General features: G+C 48.1%; 1 protein-coding gene and 1 long non-coding RNA gene across 6 annotated transcripts in view; one reads left to right on the forward strand and one right to left on the reverse strand.

The window, feature by feature from the left end:
• Nucleotides 1-23,193, forward strand: part of LOC133353944 (plastin-3-like) — a 92,700-nt gene that overhangs the window by 34,766 nt on the left and 34,741 nt on the right. For 3 of the 5 annotated variants that reach the window (XM_061570468.1, XM_061570469.1, XM_061570472.1), the window contains exon 2: nucleotides 4,276-4,363. The gene's annotated coding sequence lies outside the window, so the exon portion shown is untranslated. Of the gene's footprint in view, nucleotides 1-4,275; nucleotides 4,364-13,761; nucleotides 13,950-16,248; nucleotides 16,400-23,193 lie in introns of those variants that run through there. The other 2 variants (XM_061570470.1, XM_061570471.1) reach the window with 2 other exon arrangements.
• LOC133353955 (uncharacterized) lies at nucleotides 8,920-13,420 on the reverse strand. The gene is made up of 3 exons (XR_009756504.1): nucleotides 13,285-13,420; nucleotides 12,360-12,465; nucleotides 8,920-9,364 (listed from the first exon to the last, which is right to left on the reverse strand). It is a non-coding gene; the product is annotated as an uncharacterized LOC133353955 (long non-coding RNA).

Here is a 23,193-nt window from a genome sequence, read left to right on the forward strand (position 1 = left end):
TAGAGCCACCTGGGTACTCTGAAGGGGGGAACATTCTGAATGTGGCTCACAAATTATGAATGGCGGTGGCGGTAGCACCCGCTGGGTCGTGCAGCTGCCGTTCACGCGAGAGGGCTGGTGGGGGGTGGTGGGGCTAGCTGGGTGGGTGGGGCTGGCTGGGGCTGGGGGCTGGGTGGGCACCGCGGGTTGCCGCCCCGCTCGTGGCTCACGCCACCACTCGGTTGCGTCCGAGTCCTCCGTGATATTCACGAGCGCTCATCCCAGTTGCTGTGTAATGCCTACGGGGCAGGGCTGCGGCGGGGAGGGAAATGACACGGCGACATCGCAGTGACACCACGCGGCTGCCCGCCCTCTCGCGCTAATTAATATTCATGATGTCGTGGCTTTGGCCGTGACATTTGGGGCTCCCACGGCAGGCAGCGCCCAAGACTTAAGAGGAGCCAAAAGACGGTGGGTGGAACTTATCAGCGTGTTGCTTCGATCCGCTTGGCTACTTTGTTTTAACTAGTTTTATAACTTTTGATTTAAAGCTTTCGTGACTGCAGGGATTCATATTCTTGGTTTTTTCGGTAAAGTCACGTAGAAGGGAAACAATAAAATAATAAAAATATAAAACAATAAAATATAATATAGTTTTATAACGTTGTATTAATACTGTTCTGCGAATAATGTAACACATTGAGAACGTGCTTGTCCAGAAACGCCTTCTGCTCACTGCTCATGCTCTCTCTCGCTCTGCATGGGAAAAGGAAATGTATTTCCAGACTCAACGTTAGTCCGGTGTTCCGCAGCATTAGTGGCCATTATCCCCGGCACCATGCCCTTTTAGACAAAATTTGGTTACAAGATACCCGTGCGTAACGCTAATGGACGGAAACGGAGCGAGCTTTTTTCTCAAACGATGGGCACGCTTGAGACGTAGTGGAGGAACACGCAGCGCTGAAGGATACATCTTGATTACATCCATTGAGCATTGATAGCAAAGCTGCGTTACAAATGATGGCACACAAATTTGAACGGGTTAAAGTGTAGTGAACGCGTGGCTTAACCACAGAGAAATTTAAACGTGATTCTTTGTATAATAATAGGGGTTTCCCCTTTTTTTCTGGCCACAGAACTGAAACCTTTTGTCCTTATTTTCAGTGTTTTTTGTTTGCATTTTGACTGAAAGTATTGTGGTTAATGCAGATATGAATGCTTGTAGAAAGGTTTCAGTTTTGTTGCCAGAAAAAAAGGGGAAAAAACCCTTTTATTATATTTTGGTACTGGCAAAGGAGGTCTAATGATGTGATTCTTAGTCCGAGTGGTTTGCATTTCAAGAAGCCTTTGGGGTAAGAACATTGGAGTATAATCGTTTGCCATCGCAGCCATTGAAATTAAGTCTTTATTCTTACAAAGTCCGCGTAAGTTCTGGTTGAAGTCGCTCAGACAGGATCTCTCATCCCTGGTCACGGTTATTTGCTGAACCAGGTGAGAACTCACAAGACCAGAATTGTTTCATTTGTAAGGGTGACCTAGAGCATTTATCTGCCAGTAGGGGGCGATTATTGCTCTGTAAGATCTAAATTGAGTCATATGCAGGTACATTTTCACATTTGGAAAAATCGAATCCTGATGCCGGCACACAATGATTGCCTACCTATGCGAATGACATCAGGGGATCGTTAACGTCTGATGTCAAGCAGATAGTTCATATTATAATTGAAGTTATTACACCGCAGTATTAGTCAGGGTGACCGCTGATTTCGAATCATGATGCTTTACAACGGCAGCGAATAGTCTAGAACAGTCTCGTTTTATTACAGTTTGCTGGTAAATAAACGTCACGATCGCTGTAGACCTCAACACATGCGTCAAATACCTCTGCCTTAAGAGGTCGTATATGCATAATAGGTGACGTTTTGGGGAAATCACCCCTTGCAGCGTATGTTTTTTTTCTTTTTAAGGCAGTGTTATTGATGAACGTGAATGTATTGCTATTTGTGCTTGTACACCCACCGCCAACGCAGCAGCAACATCACCAAATAATTTGTTTAATCTGTAGACCTGCTTGCTGCCAAGCCAGCAATGCAGGGAGCGTGGCCGGCTTTGCCATCAGTGGTCGCTCCGACAGCTGTGGGTAAGTGGTGTACCGACCACTTGCGCTGTCAGATCTGATATCTTATATAGATTTATATAGCACCTTATTCCAAGGTGCTTTACAGCAATTCTACAACTCTATGTAATATGACAGTGGTTGACATAAAGAGTGGGGTTATTAATAGTGGTGTAGTTGTGGTAACAGGAGAATGCGTGGGAGAGGTTAAGGAGGGATTGGGGTAGTGATAGGGGTTGGGGTAGTGATAGGGGTCGTGATAGGGGTTGGCGTAGTGATAGTGGTAATGGTTGGGGTAGTGATAGGGGTTGGGGTAGTGATAGTGGTAGTGATAGTGGTAGTGATATTGGTAGGGGTAGTGATAGTGGTAATGGTTGGGGTAGTCATAGGAGTTGGGGTAGTGATAGGGGTAGGGATAGTGATAGGAGTAGTGATAGTGGTAGGGGTAGTGATAGGGATTGAGGTCGGGATCGGGGTAGAGGTAGTTATAGTGATTGGGGTTAGGTGTCATGATAGTGGTTGGGGTAGTGATAGGGGTTGGGGTCGTTTTCAGTAGCGACCTGGCCACAAATGATAGGTCAACTTCGTGGCTTATCATTTGGAAACGTATTATTGCAAAATACTCCAAGATAAATCCACTCAACCACAGGGAGAGAGACACAGGATCGAACCCATGACCTTCCTGGATGCCAGGCGAGGTAGTTGACATCTCAGATTGCTCGAAGCGGGGATGGACGATGGCCAAGAATAATAACAAGAGTGGCAACTGAGGAATGGAACACGTCCGAAGGGACATCCACAAAGCAGATGGAGCAATGAAATCGGTTATGTGCAGGTGCTGGATTGATCGTTACATCATAAGTTCCTGAGGTGTTGCGGTGGCTTGGGAGGCCTTCATCCAGCAGTGGACTGACCATGTTTCTTAGCACACTGCGCGACAAAATCGGCAGCCCAGTTCAATTCCCGCTTACTACCAACAATGGTGACAAATATCTTCATATTTTTTTTAAACGCAGTTTCCGAGTCTAAAACGTATGGAACTCGCTTGTTTAGTTTAAGTTTAAATTAAATGGAGTGTCCGTGTTGGTGGTGGTGTACAACCATGAATATAAAAACACCACTCTTAGTAATACTGCCACAGCTCCATTATATCTAACTGTATGTTTTCCCATTGCTAAACCTTATTCACAAGGAATGCGGTCGGTTGGTAATGTTAAGCAGAGGTGACCGGGTGGCTACAGGAACTGAACTATTGACCCTGTGCCAGCCGGCTTGTGGCGAGCGTTCTGACCGCTGTGCGCCGTTATTTCCATCTGTACGTGCGAGGCGGGAGAGTGGCGGCGAATCTGACCGTCGATTCCCAGCATCAGCCAACATCCGTGACCAATGACATTTTTAACCACCGGGCCTGCTTCTGGCTTGACCACCAACCCACGCTGACCAGCAGAGTGAATTATGGTCAAACAACCCCCGTGACCGACACGGTGATTGGGAGGCCTCCAACCGTTCTTGATGACCAACGGATAAGAGTGTCACACGAAGGTCGGGATCCATAGTGATTTGGTGACTACGCTGGTCAGTGCGAGTTTGATACGGTGGGTGTGTGTTGCAGTGGGAGTGGCCAGGTTAGGGTCGTTGGGTTCATTTTGCAGCGCACTGAGCACTGCGCCTCTGCTCCGTATAACAGGGACTCCGTAAACTACAACAATGGGGTTGCAGAAATTATGAGGGTTTGCACAACTTTCCTGCAAATGAGAATCGGAGCCAGCCGACCGGTGTGTTGGGCATCAGGGGTCTTGCTGCGTCGCCATTTGGCGTTTCCATGTCGGCCGCGTGCTCTGGTCACCCTGAGTCACCGGAACATTGCTCTTCAAGTTAGGGAGACTCCATGAACGCGAGCTGGGCAGTCAGCATGGCCACAGCACCAGCGTCCATGGATCAGTTTACACCACACCCGCACCTCCGATTAACACGGTTGGCTACGTACGGTGTGAAAGAAGTTCAACTCGCGTACGAACATTCCATCCGGTAATTTTTCCCCGGGGAGTGACTTCCCAAAGCAATGGTCGTCTGCTTGATGAACAGCGTCACGGTGTCTCAACTCAACCAGGCTCAGCCGAGTGGCGGCGACTGCTGTGCTCGCTCTGACATCTCGCGACGTTTCTCTCGTGTGCCTTCAGCTCGCCAGTGGGATAACCGCACCCCGTGTGCCAGGACCAGGCTCGGTGTGACTCCTCGTGCCTCCACCGCCGCGGCAGCGACGCAACGGTGACTTCATCGAGCAACCACTCGTGCGATTTACCTAGTCACACACCATCCACCTACTATACACAGTGATTCACTCACACACCATCCATCTACTATACACAGTGATTCACTCACACAGCATCCACCTACTATACACAGTGATTAACTCACACAGCATTCACCTACTATACACAGTGATTCACTCACACAGCATTCACCTACTATGCACAGTGATTCACTCACACAGCATGCACCTACTATACACAGCGATTCACTCAAACACCATCCATCTACTATACACAGTGATTCACTCACACAGCATCCATCTACTATACACAGTGATTCACTCACACAGCATCCATCTACTATACACAGTGATTCACTCACACAGCATTCACCTACTATACACAGTGATTCACTCACACAGCATCCATCTACTATACACAGTGATTCACTCACACAGCATCCACCTACTAAGCACACAGAGATTCACCGTCCAGCAATTTGACAAATTGGCGTTCTTCGATGTCGCCGCTTGATTCAAGCATCAATAATTAGTCCCGTCTCCTTTTTGCTGTCTCACTTTTGTATCCTCTCTTCCATTTGCCTCCTTGTATCATTGTACAGCGTTGTTCTCTCATTCGCCTCAACGTAACCGATTGCAAACTTTTGGTTGTTGTGCCAGCGATGAATTTCCCGTTCGTTATATTGTCGGCGCTGTTGTCGTTCGTCGATGAGCGATGCCCCCGCCGGGCCACGGGCGTGTGCAGGGAAAGGCGTTTTGATGCGCGGGCACCAAGTGCCACCCGCCCCTGCCAGCCGTTTTACGCCGCCCTGTTCCCACAATCCCTCACTTTCATCTCTGCAACGTGGGCGCCGCCGCAGCGAGGGGCTTCAGGCCACAGTATATTTTTAAGTCAAATCGCGGGGTCGCAGAGTGAACCTACTTTCTTGTGCGGACAAATTGTGAGCGTACTGCAGTGTGTTACTCTGTGCGTTATTAAACTATGAACTATATTTTTTTGAGCAGGTAAGGCCCACTGAGCTATGTAGCTCTTTTTCAGAAGCGACTTGGTCACAAATTATAGTTCAGCGAAGTGGCTTATATCAAGTGAAAGTTGATCGCAGCCAAACACTCTAAACACGTGATGTTGATTTTAAATGTGGAGGGAAAAACTGGAGGACCCGGAGAAAATTCCACGTGACCACGGGGAAAACGTGCAAACTCCAAATATATAGGCCTCAGGGTCGGGATCGAACCCACAACCTCGTGTATACCAGGCGAGGGAGACATCATCTCGCTACCATGGACATGTTATTACATGCCCGCTGCCTACCATCTGAGGCCATGTGTAAAATGCAACAAGTTTATTTTGTTTAATCAGGTATGGACCCAAGATACTGGGATGGTCTTATTTTGCAAGAGTGATAACAGTTATCTGCAGATGATGGATGTCTTTCTCCAGCAGTATGACATATACGTGGGGCACATTTGGTTTGGTGGCAGCTGGCAAGCCCAGCGATCACCCCTCCACACGGATCCAGTTTACAGAGTCCACACTTTGAATCCCACATCCGTCTGGTGGTCACATTTGAGGAGAAAAACTAAAGCATGCCTTCAGCTGCCAAGCAGATGTTAAGCACCGTGGGACATTATTTTCCAGACAAGTCCATAACCTAGACCAGGGGTCGGCAACCTGTGGCTCTGTAAGGACTGCTTCGTGAAGTTATTTGTTCAGGATACACCTCGATATTCACATTCCATTGCGGCTCTTGAATTATTGAGGTTTTTAACGAATTCGAAAAAAATGGCTGCTCTTGTTATATTGGTTGCCGACCCCTAACCTGGACTTTGAATGTTTTCATTTTTCATAACAGGATGTCAAACAACTAAACCACGCGAGGTTTCGTAGGCTTTTTCTCCCACGGGTTGTCACCTATTATTTGGGCTCTTGCAGTGTTGAAAGTCTTAAGACACCTAAATATCAATTAATTTGGCTCTTAAATTCAGAGGCTTTATAGGGATCCTATTCTCTATATTGAGCAAATTATTTTGTGATGCTGCTGCTGCATTGGCAGTGGTGCACAAGTACAAGTAACAAAGGAACTCAACATAATCGCCAATAACACTGGCCTTAAAAGGAAAAATGTATAACAGCTGACGTTTCAGGCATTGACCCTTCTTCATAGCACACGTGACATTATTCACAGCACATGTTATTTCACGTTCTACAAAGCAAGGCCATTGCCACAAATGTAGCCAATGATATATTTCTCCTTAAGGCACTGTTATTGATGAATGTGAGTTTGTTAATTGTGCTTATCCTGTATATTTGTTGTCCACTGAATAAATGAACCTCATGGCGATGCCCCGGGGTACCATAGTTCCCCGGCTCTCGCATAATGGCCGACGATTGCGGCAATCGACTCATCTCGACGAGCTGTACACGATGCACCACTACTGTGCGTACGAGCGTTCAGGGTTTCGGCGCAATCGTCCTCGCTGCGTTTCGGCATCGCGGAGTGGCACTGAATTTTTATTGATTGGTACCCCAGTCGCGGAGTTAAGTACACCCCTGGAAAAAATATTGTCCCAGAAATAAAATATTTAATTGCCTCGGCCAGTTTGTATTATTTGGTACCCTTGGGTACCGCCATGAGGATCAAATGCACGTCATAATTGACTTTTGCATTGGGCTGTGGTAATGATCTGACCAGATTTGTGTCGTTCAGACCTTCACCACCCTGACACAACCAGATTCAATTGTCATGTGTGCAAGTGTTTACCGTGGCAATTTTTAATATTTGAGTTCACCGTGGGTAAATTGAAGATGACATTCTCACGATCAAGTTTAGCAATCTGATACGACGTTTCTCTTATAAAACGATCTAGGTTTAAACATCATCGTAATATATACTTTTTAAAATGTATGAAAAATAAATGGCAGTGGTTTAATGTAATAAAGAGATGCTATTGCTGGGAATATAAAGTCCCAGTGCGGAAAGATCGATGCTGGTTAATGGTGCAAATATAGAACGTGATCAATACTGTGGGAGAAACAAAACCCACTTCCTTTTTGTGAGCTATAATAGCACAAGCCGCTCTATTTGCCTGTAGCTGGATTTCCAAACATCCATGCATCGTCACCATCATTACCGTAGTTAATTTACCTGTAGGGCACCTTCACCAATAAAGCTCAGTCCTGGCAATGGTTCGTCACACGACTTGAACGTCAATGCGTGTACGTACGTTGAACTTCTTCCGCACCGTATGTAGCCAACAGCACTTATCGGAAGTGTGGGGGAAGGACAAACAACTACGCACAAAAAGCAGTTCTAAAGAAATGAGTTTTCAATCCAGATGATTTAAAAGAGCATGGCTTCCATTGGAAGCCTAATATCGGAGGAAGAGGCAATCCAGAGGGCTGCAGAAGTGCACCTGAAAGCGCGCGATGCAGTGACCGTCTTTGTTCGATGGCTAGCCAAAAGCCACTGCTGTGAGGATGACGGAGTTTGCGTGCTGATGGTTTATGGTCCGTAATGAGATCAGAGGTCAATACGGGTAAAGGGGATGATGGTTGAGAAGGGAGAGATGTGGAGAGAGAGATATCTGGAAATTCAGTCCGCATTTCCCTATAGAAGCCTTGAAATGTTATTTATACCACAACTGTGCTGCCTGCACTGTAGTAGCAGGGGTTTGCCCGGCGCAAATGGTGTTAACTGATGCGAATGCCTCGTAAATGAATAAAACCATTGATGTTTCCTGTATTATGGTCGTGGGAGGAAGCTGGGATGATGATGATGTACATCGAAATAGCCAAGGCCATAATTGCGTGTAATGGGAAGCCTAATGCCCAGTTGTAAAGTGAATATAAATTTGATGTTCGGGGTTGTGGCAGCGCTGCTGTAAATATAAACAAGTGCTGATGTCTCTCACCACCACCCCCACACATTCCTGGCGGTCTCTGACATCATTTTCACCAACGGCTCTATCAGATACAGACGGCATTGATCTTCCCTTAATCTATTGGCCATTCACCCCGTCTCGGATCTATAAATCTTCTAGAGGTATCTCTTGCACCGTATTTTACGTCGCACCCTCGCTGTGTAGTTGAAGGGCCCCAGATACAACGCACAGGGGCAGCAGCATAGCTTCTTCCGATTGGTGAGAACGTGGCATTCAAACTAGGGATGTTCACGTCACTTTTCACACTTTGCTGGTAAGCGACGTTGGGAGACGGTGATTTGGTGCTGCGGCGTTGGCAGCGGTGCATAACCTACAGTGAAAAAAAAAACCTCAACACATTCGTCAATAACACTCTGGCTTTAAAGAACACTGCCACTCTACTACGTATGTGCTGTGAAGAAGGGCCGTTGCATGAAACGTCGCCGATTGTGTTATTGCAGAGTAATAGTTTTTTTTTTTACCCAAAATTTAATCTGAAAACGGTTACCGGCTTGCCCTGTTTATCGTTTAACATCCGGTAGTTCAAACGCACGATTCACTTGACGGATTATCATCGTCGCCATCAACCCTCTGGGGTCCTAACACTCATTAGCACCACCGAGCCAGGCTGTGGAACTTCGTGGTCTGTCCCTTGTTGGGTTGCCGGCAGGGATGACCACTGCTCAACATTTCGTCATTCAACAGACGTGCGGAGGAGCACTCTGACCTCTCTCTCTCGTTCACAATCATCACCACCGCCGCATGGATGGTTGTGTTGTAGCTCGAGCTGCTGCAGCAGCAGCCGTAGAGAAACGCGTGCTTTTTGCCACAGAGGAAAAGGGAGGAGTGCAACTCGTACCATTGCCATATAAAGGCAAAAGCAGGGCAAGTTGAGCCTCCCATCCATTGCCCCCCCTTCGTTGAGTCACCTCGTGCCGCGCCCCAGGCTGTGATCTCGCCCAGCTAGAAAAGGCACAATCCAGTGAGCCCAGCGGATAACTCCACCGCCGCCGCTTGCTTGTGGTGTTGGTCTCTCCGCTGTGTGCGTGCGTTTCCTTGTTTCACGCGGCCGCATTCTGAAGTGGGATCAAGCGCAACGTGGTCATCGGTTCAGACGATTGCTGTGCACGTGTGCGGGGGATGGCGGGCAGATAGAATCGAGATGAAGAATGCTGCTTAACAAGGAACCATTAAATCTTGACTTAACGCTTTCGTGACTGCAGGAATTCATATTCACACAAGCGATCGACAGGTCGCAGTTTTTCGTTATTTTCTTTGAACCTATCTACGTGACTTTACCGAAAGACCCAAAGAATAAGGAAGCATTATCCAGTCACTTCCTCTCCTTCCCTATCCCCCCTGCCCCCCAACAATCCCATTCTTGCGTGCCCTGCAATGCAGGAAAGTGTTAGCGCGCAAAATGAGTGGCCCAGTGGAATCTATATATATAAAATCGTTCATGTCTGTCTGTCTGTGTGTGTGTGTGTGTGGACTTTGGCCCATACGCACTTTCATTGGACGGCGGTTGCCCCTGGCAACGGCTAGCCACGCCTTCGCCGCTTTCATTGGACCTGGCAACGGCTAGCCACGCCTTCGCCAAGGGCTGCAGTTTCATTGGACGGCGGTTGCCCCTGCCAACGGCTAGCCACGCCTTCGCCACTTTCATAAGCTCCGTATTTAATTAAATAATAGCCATTACACAGTATTGTTGGAGCGCTAGGGGGGGGGGGAAGGAACGCCACCCGTACCCTGCCTTTTCCAAGCCGACAATTTTAGGCGAGGCCGCAGGCTTTGCACGCTACTAGGCCTCGACACCCACCACGCCACTCTGAGGTAAATTCATCAAAGTTTTTCCTACTCTTCACTACACCCCCACCACAATGTGTGCTATTAATATTACTTTTAAACCCAACGCGCCAACAATCGATTACTTTAATGTTCACTGTACAAATACTCATTAAGCTGGGTGAGCGTACTGCCAGTCTATCATGTACACTGTAGCCTGCTTATTAAGCTCGGTGAGCGTACTGGCACTCTATCATGTACACTCTAGCCTGCTTATGAAGCTGAGTGCGTGTACTGGCAGTCTATAATGTGGACTCTTGCCTGGTTATTATAATCGATTCTTTATATGTTCTTTGTACAAACAGTCATTAAGCTGCTTGAGCGACCCCAGTTCGATTCCAACTCACGCCCACCACCGCTGACGATTATTTGAAACGGACCTGGCCCTCCCCTAGGTCCACTCAGCCTCAAAAGCGTAACTGCTGTCGTGTGTGAACATCGTCACTGGGGAGACAAAGGCGGCGGGGCATCGTGGATCCAAGTCCCGGGCGAAGCCGGGTCATGTGTATGTGTGTTTGTGTTTATGTGTATGTCTGTGTGTCTCTATGTATGTGTGTATGTATGTGTATGTATGTGTTTGTGTGTATGTGTGTGTGTATGTATGTGGGTTTTTTTTTATGTCTTTATGTGTATGTCTGCGTGTCTCTATGTATGTGTGTATGTACGTGTGTGCATGTGTTTGTGTGTATGTATGTGTGTGTATGTGTGTGTATGTGTTTGTGTGTATGTGTGTGTATGTATGTGTGTGTATGTGTTTGTATGTGTTTGTGTGTTTACGCTCGCATTACACAAATGTGTTGCTGGTCTAAGGCGTTCCTCGCACAGCATTGCCGCTTTATTATTTCAGTCGTTTACTGCCTTACGCACCCTGAAAGTCGTGTGTGTCTGCAGCAAGCGCGTGTATGTGTACCTATGGACGCGCGCGCGTGTGTTGTGTAGGGGGAACGGTAGTGTAGTGCTTAGCGTGCTGTCTGTGTCTGTGTGTGTGTCTGTGTGTGTGTCTGTGTGTGTGCGTGTGTGGTGTGTGGGGAGCGGTAGTGTAGTGCTTAGCGTGCTGTCTGTGTGTCTGTGTGTGTGTGTCTGTCTGTCTGTGTCTGTCTGTGTGTGTCTGCGTGTGTCTGCGTGTGTGTCTGTGCGTGTGTGGTGTGTGAGGAGCGGTGGGTGTAGTGCTTAACGCTACGCTGCGCTACCAACCCGGCGAACCGAGTTCGATTCCCGCTCACGGCCACCACCGGTGACGATTATTTGAACCTCCCCTAGGTCGACTCAGCCTCAAACGAGTAACTGGTGTGGCGTATTAACATCGGCACTTGGGAGACAAAGGCGGCCGGGCGTGGTGGATCCAAGTCCCGGGCGAAGCCGGGTAGTACAGCTAGTCCAAATGTAAACAGGCGTGGCTCTTACAGAACCTCATGGCACTTCAACAAGCAGCGCAATATGATTTCGCGTTAACCAGCACGGCCCGTCCAATTGCGTGGGGTACATGGCTCTGGATGGAGGGTGGGGGGATGGGGGAGCGATACGTCAGCTTGAATCTGGTTCAATGCAGCGGAATGCGGGTGATATCGTCGCGCAGATGTAGCGGTGACTTGACTGCCGTGCACTTTCCCGCACGCCAGCCAGCAAAACTTTTTTAAAATATAAAGATAAGCCTGGTTCCGAAGCCTATAGTTTTTTTTTAAACTAAAACTAGTGTAGCCCTTGCATTACATATGTAAATCAAGAGCACTGCGGAATCTTGACGGCATGTAATGAGCCTACCCTCATGGACTCTTAACTAATGACTCTAATGAACCGGTGCCATGAAGAAGACCCATTTGACCTATGATGTATTATTTATTTTAAAGTCACCGTTATAATGACTCTTTACACTGCTCATAGCCCTACCCACCAACTCCACCCATCCTTACCCCCCCTCCTCCCCAGAGAACATGAGGCCAGAAAACGTGAAACCGGGACAAAAAATCCTAACTTTCGCGAATGCTTTGGGGTGACGCCGGGACAGGCTTGACTGAAACCGCCGGTATAGTTGCCGTACGCAAAGCAAACCAGATAACAACACCGCCAGATGAGTATATTTTTTTAATAGATCGCTCTTCCTAAGTCACACGTGTTTGCGACACCGTAATATTTACACACTCATAGCAGGAGAACCAACCCCCGCTCCTCCCTATTTCCAAAGGGGTTGCGATTGTGCTGTCGGTGTCGCGTCGTGAGATGACGAACCTGTGTTAGCGACTGGCGGGGCAGTCCGATAGCCCTCCTGCTCGAGAGCGGTCCACGGACGATCTGCTCCTGGGCTCCCTTAAAGTGACCTCGTGTCTACCCGGCCCTGCAACGGATAGAGATATTCGTCGCGTGGCTATATTTTCCCCATGATATTTTTATTTCTCAGACCTGGAATTTATCCAAATCAAGTGGAGAAAATAAAATTCATATCTTGGGATTTGTTTTTGGAGCAGTCGTCGGCTGAGACCTATCAACTGGCTGCACTTGGGAACTCGGGTTAGTCATGGGCAGCTGGTACCTGGGTTCGAACCTAGATTCTCAACAATGCCAGCTCAGTTTCCTGAACTCGGCCACCAGGCTGAAGTCAGTATGTGGGTAAAATTCTCAAGACTCATTCATATTCCATAGGCCTGGTGTTACAACGAGGATTTTTATACTGTACGTAAAAAATAACATTCCTGTGATGGGAGGGAGAATTTCATTATTAATTTTACTTTTAGATCTCAATTTAAACTCTACTGTGCTATTTATATTTGAGCATGTTTCGTTCCCCATTCTATAAAAACGCAGCCATGTCAGCTGACTCAGGAGTGCCATGACCATTGTTTTCACGCTCTGCTTGAGTAGTTATTCATCTGGCCCCAGTGTGGACGAGTGGATGATTCGTAAACTACCCGCCTGGCTGCCAAATAACCCCCCTCGGAGCTGGGTATGACTGACACCGAGTCGAAAGACGTTCAATGTACATACAAAGCAGGCTTTTATCGTGGCTTCCGTGTGAAGTCTCGACACTCAACCTTGGAGCACAAACCACGGGGGTCTCCACACTGCCAACTTACTTTTTCAACAACAACAACCGCCGTTCGCCACTAAATGGCGATGATGTCACCACGGCGCTTATGCCTGCCAGACTTAGGCGCACCTTGAGGGCATGTGAAGTGTCAAAGGCCAGCTGGCAGGATGTCACGGGACAGACCGAGATGACTGGCAGATGCACATTCTGGGTGCTCCCCACTCTGCCGACTTCTTCGAACACAGCCACACGTCGTTCACCTTTTTCAGCTTCTGCAGCATTACTTTCGTTGCGTGCCAGTGCCCCAGCACAGCTTTCCGCTGCACGCGCAAATCGGTGCTCTTTCACCGGTAATAACCGTGACGCCTCGGGACCACGGCGGTGGCGGCGGCGGCATTGCCCCACGCCGCGCGCGTGCCGAGCTCGCGGCTCCGCGCGTCATCCCGGCACGGCCGCGTGGCGGCGCGCACCAAGGAGGGTGTCACGTGCCCGCGGCCGGCAAGGAGAGCGCTCTCCGCTGCTATTTCCTGTGGCCGCCCCTTCTCCCTGGCTCCCCAACAACAAAAGGGCTTTTATTCGCGAGGCTGCTGTGGTCCGTCACAAGGCCGCCCAGGCTACCCCGCCTTCCCGCCCCCCCCCCCATCAACCACCTCCGGCTGTGGCTGCTGCCGACGCTACCGCCGCTGTTGAGCTCTGAGACTTGCGGTGAGGAGAGAGGGGGAGAGAGAGAGATTGGCTCCTGGCTCGTTCGGCAACCCGCACTTTGGCGAAGAGCAGCGACGCACGGCTGGCCGGTAACATATTGCCGTGTGTGGGTGTCTTGCTTGTTGAACCGTTGTGGCTGTCTGTCTGGCAGAGGTTCTTGCGTTTGTGCTTGGCAGGTGATATTATAGGATCTAGAGGGGCAGCGTGGGAGTGGTTTTTAACTTCTGTTTACGACTGCGTGTAATGATACTACTCCAGCTGTAAATGCTTTCGGTGTACACTTGTTTTAGAGTCGTTGTATATACGCTTAAAACTTGAACATTATCGAGTTGTTGCTTTTGTCCTTTTAAGTTTAAGCTGTCAGTCTGACCTCCTGCTTTAGCAGCTGCGAGAAAACGATTCGACCTATAGCAGCGGTGGCATGTGTGGTGCGGTATAAGTAACAAGGAATGATGATGGTTACACGCCGGTCGGCGATGTGCGGTTGGGTCGGTCAGCGACTCTGACGGACCGGTTTCCTGCGTCGCTCATCCCCCCCCGTTCGCCGCGGCCGTATTTCTTGACCAAATGTTTGGGCGTGCGTTTCGTGTGTTTTTGGGGATGCGTTTCTGGTACGCGTCCCGTGCGCCATCACTGCCGGCCGATTTCATGCCCTGGAACAAAGAGACTCGTGCAGTCAAATTTGGGAAGAGTGCCACAAATCTTGGCGGAGTAGTCCGCAGAGACAACCGTGTGGATGATCTTGAACCTCTCTCAACCCCTTCCCTGTAAAAGTAATTTGAAGATTTGTTTTTGTCAAAGATTGCGAAAGATAATTTGCGGCACCCAGCGAGAGAGTCCATTGATCCAGGACCAATGATGGTCGATGGTCCAGCGTTGTGCGTCATCGTAGGGAGCGGTTTGCTGGCCTAAAAGTTAATTGTGGGGTGGGGAAAACTAACACGTCCCCCAAACAAGAGCACGTGACAACTCATTACAAAGGAATTCACGCACCGTCAATGAGTTTTGACGGAGTAACACCACTCCTTGTTAAACACGCTGAAAGTTTGTTAACTTTCAATGGCTTGAAAGTCGGGCAAGCGAGACAATGGGTAACGCAAGCAGAAACATTTAGGAGGACGTAGGCTAGAGAAATTATCAATACTAAAACTCAACACGTTTCTCGTCGACAATTATATGTGGCAAAAAACCGATTGCCTTGATGTGCCATGAAGAAGGGCCACTGCACGAAACGCCAAAAAATATACCAAATATTATTTAGAAGTCCACGCAATTTTGTTGACGAATGAGTTTTTATTCATTCATAGTGCTTGTGCACCACTGCCAGCGCAGCCGCAGCATCCAGCAGTATCACCAGATACATCGACTTTCAATAGTCGGGTAATTGCTGATAGCGGGCACATTTCATGTTTGCTCTCTGTTCTCTATCTCAGGTTTTTTTTATCAAGCCGCGCAGAGACACTTATCTGCAAGCCGCATGTAGGCGTGCGAGTGAGTTTTGCGCCACTCGAGTTACGGGCTCGTGCACGCACTGTCGCGATTGGTCAAAGCGTGCACAGATAGACACACTGTTGAACATTGTTAACATTCCGTGTGTACCCTTGGCTGCCCGTCTAGCCTTGTGCTCCGTGCATTTCCCAGAGGGATTTGTTTTTGCACGAAAGTGGAAGTTTACCCAGCCCATCGTTTCTATCGTAAACCCTCGTAGTCTGCGCTCTTTCAACGGAGGAATCGCAAAAGGACACGAACTCTGTCCTGAAGCCCTCTCGTCGTGGCGAGCGGACCTCGACGTTGGCATTCAGCTCGTGAACATATTGTCAGACGATAGAAAAGATTATAATTTCTATGAATGTCATAATACCATATTTATACGACTCATTCCTCGACCCAAATCTATATCCAGCAAATGTGAGTTGGAGAAATAAATCTGGCCAGTTCTTCTTTGTTACTGCGTGTTCGATAATGTGAGAGAAGGCTGGAGGAGCTACGTGTTATGTACAAGGGGATGGGGATAAAGATCAAAGGTCGCTGTAGATAGATAGGTTCACAAACCTCAGGATCTGAAACTTTATTGAGACTGCAGGAGGAATCCGATGAGCTCTGAAGCTCATTTTCACAGACATCCAGCGAGTTACATCAACAAACAGTACAACACACGATATCGGAGCAAGATAGAGAAAAGGTAAGCAAGTCGCTCAAATAACTAGATGACGATAAGTAAAGTATAGCGGTAAGAAATTGCACAAAAACTGTACGCACATTCCTGCCGATTTGTGAAGACCAAGTGCAAGTTTTCCGTGCAGCCATTTCACTGCCCGGACTTAGCGTTGGATCTTCCTCACAGCAGGCAAAAACAATTGCTTGCTTGTCCCCTCTGACATCACAAAGGCACACAGGTGTGTGTGTGTGCGCTGCCTCAACCACGGTGGGTGTGGTCTGAGTGGAAGTAAGAAGCACGCCACAACGAGCTGGCTGACAAACGGACAGACGACGCTTTGAGACGTGCGGCAAACATCGGCATTCGCCGGAGCAATCTGAGGTGGGTCTCTCGTGGTTGAAGCGTTGAGGTTTTAGAGTTGTATCGATCGCGTGCCCGCGAGCCACGCGTCTGAATTCCGGCCTCGTTCCTTCTGTGTGTTCGGGTAAACGCGGCGGTGTTTTGCATGAAAATGGGGCGTGGGCATACGACTGTCGCCGTGTACACGTTTGTGTTCATGCAGGTGACGTTCCTGTGTGTACGTCAAGTACAGGCAGTGTTTGTGTGTGTCTGTTAGCATGGAGGAGTGCGTGTTGGTTCGAGTGGTAGTGTAGCGGTTAGCGCCGCTGCGCTACGAACCTGGGTTCGATTCCCAGCTTACAGTCAACACCAGTAACGATAATCTGAACCGGTCTTGGGCCTCCCCTAGGTCGACTCGGCCTCAAATTAGTACCCGGTGCGGTGTGTAAACATTGCCACTAGGGAAACAAAGGCGGACGGGCGTAGTGCTGGCCACCCACCCCGTCGTGTGCCGTGCCGGCCTTCATAGGTGCTCGCGAACAGCACTTGCCCCAACGGTCTGTTCAGGCTACATGGGGCATCTTTGTAAGTTAGTACAGGAAATTATGTGCGTCTGTTAGGATGGGAGTGTGTGTGGGATGTGTGCGTGTGCGTGTTCGTGCAGCGTCTTGGTGTGTTTGTTCGTGTGGGTTCGTGCGGATGTCTGTGTTGAGGCGTGTTGCATCACGGCGCAGGAATCCAGACAGGCCACATGGGGCGGAGGGAGTGCAGGGGTGTGGGGGCCGGGCGTGCTGTGAGTGCGGCTCCTGCTGTTGCTGCTCCTGCTGTTGCTGCTGTTGCTGCTCCTGCTGTTGCTGCTCCTGCTGTTGCTGCTCCTGCTGCTGCTGTTGCTGCTGCTGCTCCTGCTGTTGCTGCTGTTGCTGCTGTTGCTGCTGCTGCTGCTGTTGCTGCTGTTGCTGCTGCTGTTGCTGCTGCTGCTGTTGCTGCTGCTATTTCCCTCTACCGGTGGCTGTACCAGCTGTTGTGCTAGGGGAGTATTTCCCGGGACGCTTCCCCCCCCCTCTTCCTAAGCTGCCGCCGCTGCTGCTGCAGCGCTGAATCCCGGTAACGTCTCTGTCGGCGAAACCAGCTCGCCGAAGTACAGACTTGAAGCTTGCTCCTCGCTCCTCCCGTATCCCAGGGGCCATTCCAACCACTAATATATGGCTGCTATAAATTTAGAGTATTTGGCTGCTGCTATAAATTTCCACATGATGATATGCCACTTTGTTGAGATGTCGTTTGTGGCCAGATCGCTTCTGAAAAATATATTTTTAGCTCGGCGGGCCCTCACCTTGTAAAATAAAAAAAATGTAGTTAGTTAGAATAGCTGGCAGCGTTCATGGCCAGCTTTCTTGCTTGCCGCTGAGTCACTTTGCACGGTGTGGACAGCTTGACACAGCCTGGCCACCCGGCGCTGTCTGTAGAGAACTTGTAAATCTCTCCTTCCAGCGCCACCGGCTTGTTAAATACCACGTTAGTCTTGATTCATTCCTTTCAGTTCGTACTTGGAAAGGAGGCCTTTTGCTGTCAATTGACTTATTGTTATAACCCTTTAGCTAGGTCCTGTTTGTTGCTGGCCGCTCGACGTTATGGGCCCTTTAGACCTGTTCACGGTAGCTTCAGTCAAAGCAGATTATTCAAGGAAATAGAATTTAGCCAATATAAGTGATTCCTGCGCGTGCGCGCGTGTGTGTGTGCGTGCGTCTGTGCAATAGTCCAATCATTCATGCGCAGTATTTAACCAGGTGTGAGCCCATTGAGGTGGCTGGCGTATGTGAAGTTGCCAAGGAACTCGCCTTTATTATTTGGGGACGACAATGGCGAAGATGAATGAGCCCGTTATGGAAGACGTCAAAGCTGCAGCAGTCGCGTTTCTCATCAGCCGCATCACCGCATCTAATGCTGTGGGTGTCGTAACCTTTGGTTGGCAGGGATTGGCACAGTGGTAACACTTGTTACCCTAGGGTGGTATGGCGAATTGCGGTCGACTGCCCAGGGCCCCACGCGGTGGGGGGCCCCATGTTCGATGCCACGGTGTCAGATGTGATACTTCCGGTTTAGTTTGAAGGCGTCGGGGGGGTCAACACGGTGGGATTTGCCACAAGGCCCTGCACCCCCCTATGGGTGGCCTTGGCAAGTGGGGTCTTGATTGGTTCCCAACTTGGACCCCTTCTCTGTGTGGAGTTTGTATGGATGTTGAACTTCTTTCACACCGTACGTAGCCGAACCGTGCTACGTAGCCAACCGTGTTCTCTCCCCCCTGTTCTGCATGGGTTTCTTCTGGGTTCTCCAGTTTTACTCCACTGGGCAAAACCATCCCAATGCTGAAACTATTGCATCCAAATCACTCGATTAGGATCGCACGCAGCAGCAGCAGTAGCAGCGGCAGCAGCACCGCCCACGATGGAGAATTGCTTGGCAGGACCCTCCTGAAAAAAAGTTGAGTGACAGTGAGGCTTTCTTGGGTAACAAGCAGAATAATAATAATGATAGCATCATTATTATGATGGTAACATCATTATTATGCTGTTAAGCAGCACATGATTTTGCAATTTGGGATTGAAAAGTATTAAAAGGAATTATTTCTCAAACCCCTTTATGACCCAATCAATAAACAATGTTATTAAATTGGTTACCCTGTCCACCTTGTTTAAAAGATGTCGCATGACGCTTCTCGCCTGGCGTGATAGACTATTAGCGCACACAGTATAATACACGTAACCCTTCCGTAGTGTTGCCCCAGAGAGGAAATACAATTTTAGAACAAGGCATTCAATCGGGCATGCCGTCATGTAATATACAGTATAAATATATCTCTAGATGTAATGGTGTTCAATGTATGCTTGATTTTGTTTGGACGCCCGCTGTGATGTTGACGGGTCCTGCAATGTTTTGACGTTAATTTACGAAAGTAACAACGTGTTGTCTTTACGAGTTTTTGGACTGAATGTGGTGTGATGTTTTTTTATTGCGTCCCACTACTGTGGCGTGTCACGAAGGCGAGGATCGGTGGGATAAAGAGACGACGCCTCTGGGGGTTGTGGCGGAGACGTGACTCTGCCACGTTGCTCAGCTGACTCGGCCCATCAGCCCTTCGCGGTCAATAAAATAAAGCAGTGCTTTGTGAGGAAGTCAACAGTGGTTGTCCTGTGGATAGACTCGCCCCCACGCCATAGAACGTGGCATTTCCACCCACTGGCTCAGAGCTGTTCAAATGAAGATGGATGTACTTTTCTTGAACTTCAACCCCGCTAATCGGAGTTACAGGGGAAGGACAACAAACTAAACACAAAAAGCAGTTCTAAAGAAATGAGTTTTAAATTTCGATGATTTAAAAGTGCGTAGCTCCAGTGAGCTTCCTAATATCGGAAGGAAGAGCATTCCAGGCGGCCACAGAAGCGCATCTGAAGACGCGCAATGCGACGACCGTCTTTGCCGAGCACCAATGCGTCGATGCTCATTTTGAGCAGGAAGTCACTTGCACTGGGGGTTCACGTGCAGAGCACGAACTTGCAAGCGTGTGTGGGAAGCTCTCTCGCTGTGTGTGTGTTTGCGTGTATCACACATTTAGCCTCAATCCAGGCTTTTCCTCGCATCTTAACCGACAGTTCGCCTGTCGGCTTCGCTTAGTGTCAGAGGGAGCTTCTTGCTGAGGCCAGCATAAGCAATAGACTGGGTGGCTCAGCATGCTCTTGTGTTTGTGCCAATGCTGCACCAGCGTCACTGAGATCATGGTGGCACTGTTCTAATTGTATATAGCGTCGTCATTCATGCAAATTACATTCCAAAATACGGCTTCAGTAAACTAAACTTTTTAAACTAAGCATTTTTGTTTATTTTACCAGGTAAGGCCCACAGAGATATATCGCTTTTTTGCAGAAGCGACCTGGCCACAAATGATAGTTCAACGAAGTGACTTATCATCACTTGGAAATTTGTAGCAGCCAAATACTCTGAATGCGTGTTGATTCTAAATGTGGAGGGAAAAACCGGAGGACCCAAAGAACACGCAAACTCCAAATTTACAGGCGTTAGAGTCGGGATTGAACCCACAAACTCCTGTATACTAAATCTTGACTTAAAGCTTTCGTGACTGCAGGAATTCATAATCTTTGGGTCTTTCGGTAAAGTCACGTAGATGGTTCAAAGAAAATAACAAAAAACTACGACGTTTTGATGACAACATAAACGATCGTCATCAGGAGGAAAGCGGAGGAAAGCTGCTGAATGCAGACTGTTTCATAGGGTGTAGTCCGAGAGTCATAAACGAAGTGGGCGGGGCGAGTGATGTTAATGTGAGAAATGAGCATGTTAATGTAAGATCAGAGAGCGGCGTCCGCGACGGGTGCACGGGTGGCGATGTTAATGTGAGAGGTTAGCATGTTAATGGAAGATCGCAGAGCCACCGTGACGCAGAGGTCTGCGTCCGTAGGTGGCTACGTTGGCGTGAGAAATTCAACCTGCTAATGTGAAATCGGAGAGCCAAGGCCACGGAACATTACAGCCAGTTATGATATAAACTGGTTGATAACGTCCTTCGAATGATTGCTAAGTTTGTACCCATCTTCGCGGTTGAAATTGTGTCTAGATATATGGATGGCTTCATGAATGAATCTTTGTTGATAGCCAGTGGGTTTGCAAAGCACCTTCGTCGTAGAGAAATCAATTTCGTGTGAGCCCACCACATTAAAACAATGATCAGCCACGGGCGAGGTATTGGTCCTACCGTGTTTCAGATCTGCCTTATGTTCACGAACACGGTCCGAGACATGTCGCTTAGTTTCCCCAATGTAACTCCTGCCCCAGACACAGCTTAGTTTGTATGTCAGGGATCACATTCTTCACAGATGGAATTAGATCACGAATTTATGTACTGTGTTAAATCAAACCTGGATCTTGTGTTTGTTCATGATTTTGTAAGTATTTTTGGTGACCCCTGCTATGTATGGCAAGGTGATGGTTTGGATTGGGTCCTCAGATGGTTCTTTCTCAACGGTTGGGGTGATAGCTTTATGGATTGTCTAGTCTTAATATCCATTCATCTTGCGAGCTTGGTGTACGTGTTCCAGTTCACTGGCTAGGTGATGATGGTCGGAAATGCATCGAGCTCTATGGTGTAGAGTTTTGATGAGGGAATTCTTCTGGGATGGATGGTGTTGGGAGTCAGGTTTTAGATAGGCATCCGTTTGGGTGGCTTTCCTGTAGACAGTGTCCCATTGAGCCATCTGGTCTCTTTTCGATTAAAACATCCAAGAATGGTAGCTTGCCATCCTTTTCCACTTCCATGGTGAATTTGATGTCTGGTTGTATGTAATTGATGTGGTTGAGCAATTGGTTCAGAGCTGGTCGGCCATGTGGCCAGATGACGAACGCATCATCTACGTATCTCTTCCACAACGACGGACGTAGAGTGGATGCCTGGATGGCATCTGTCTCAAAATTTTCCATTAAAAAACATTGGCTACAACTGGAGATAAGGGAGAACCCATTGGGGTACCTTCAACTTGTTTGTTGAATGTTCCATTCCAGGTGAAGTCAGTGTTGGTGAGGCAGTGTTTCACCAGGGCCGGTACATCAGCATTCAGTCCTTGTTGGACCAAATCTTCAATGATTGCAATGGTGTCAGGCACAGGAACTTTGGTAAACAGAGAAACTACATCGAAACTGACAAGTAAATCACCTGGAGATAGTGAGATGTCCTGAATTAACTGATTCCAAGTGAGCCGAGTTAAGTACAGCTGAGGTGGTCTTACCATTGAATGGTTGTAAGGTCTCAAACAGAAATCGGGCCAGTTTATAGGTGGGTGAGTCAATGGTGGAGACGATAGCGACGAAAGGGTGTACCTTCTTTATGGATTTTTGTTAAGCCATATAATCTGGGTGGTCTAGCAGCAGAGTGTTTGAAGGAAAACCGCTTGGTTAGTTCGATTAAAGATGTCGAATCGGTGATGATATTGTTGGTTTTCGTAACGAGGCTGTTGGTGGGATCTCTTAATTTTAGTATAGCTATCATCATTAAGTAGGTCCTGAATTTTGTTATTTAAGGTGGTTTTGTCCATAATGACTGTGGCATTGCCCTTGTCGGCTGAGAGGATGGCGATGTCATCTCTCTTTTTTAATTGAGACAGCTCAAAGCGCTCATCCTTACTGATGCTGCTAATAGATGTCTTAGCGTTTTTGAGGCTTTCAGCGATTTCCGATCTTGCCACGTCTGCAGTAATGTGTCCCAAACCCTTAAGGGCTACATCGACCTGGGCAATGATGTCATCCACTGGGATGTGTTTAGGGGTGACTGCGAAATGCAACCCTTTAGCTAGAACCGATTTTAGGCTGTCGGAAATTAGACTGTTACTCTGATTGATAACAATCTTGTCAACGTCTAACTTTTTAACGTGTGGATCTGGCTTCTTCTTGGAAAGGAGGTTGAACTTGGAAATCAGGTTTTCTTTGCCCTTAGCTGACATTGAGGTGGCTGAAGAGGCTGTCATGTTATCTACATGTTACCAATCAGATGTAGACATTTTTTTCCGTCAATGTTAAGTGTGATTTCAGGAGAGTCTTATCCAAAATATCTACTCAAATTGTAAATGTTGTGGCTTCAACACACCGGTGGGCTAAAGCAGTGAACTATTTGTCTTTGTCAACGTGACACATTTTTTACTGATTGGCCGTGTCGGGTGGTGGAGGGTTACGACACATTTATAAATAACGCGATCTAAACCCAAAAACGTTGATTATGAACAAAATATCTAGTTCAAATCGGAGCAATCTTATTCTCTCTGAGGCTCATCTCA

Source organism: Lethenteron reissneri, chromosome 45 (assembly GCF_015708825.2).
Source record: "Lethenteron reissneri isolate LAM-NWPU_2019-01 chromosome 45, ASM1570882v1, whole genome shotgun sequence".
NCBI classification, from domain to species: domain Eukaryota; kingdom Metazoa; phylum Chordata; class Hyperoartia; order Petromyzontiformes; family Petromyzontidae; genus Lethenteron; species Lethenteron reissneri.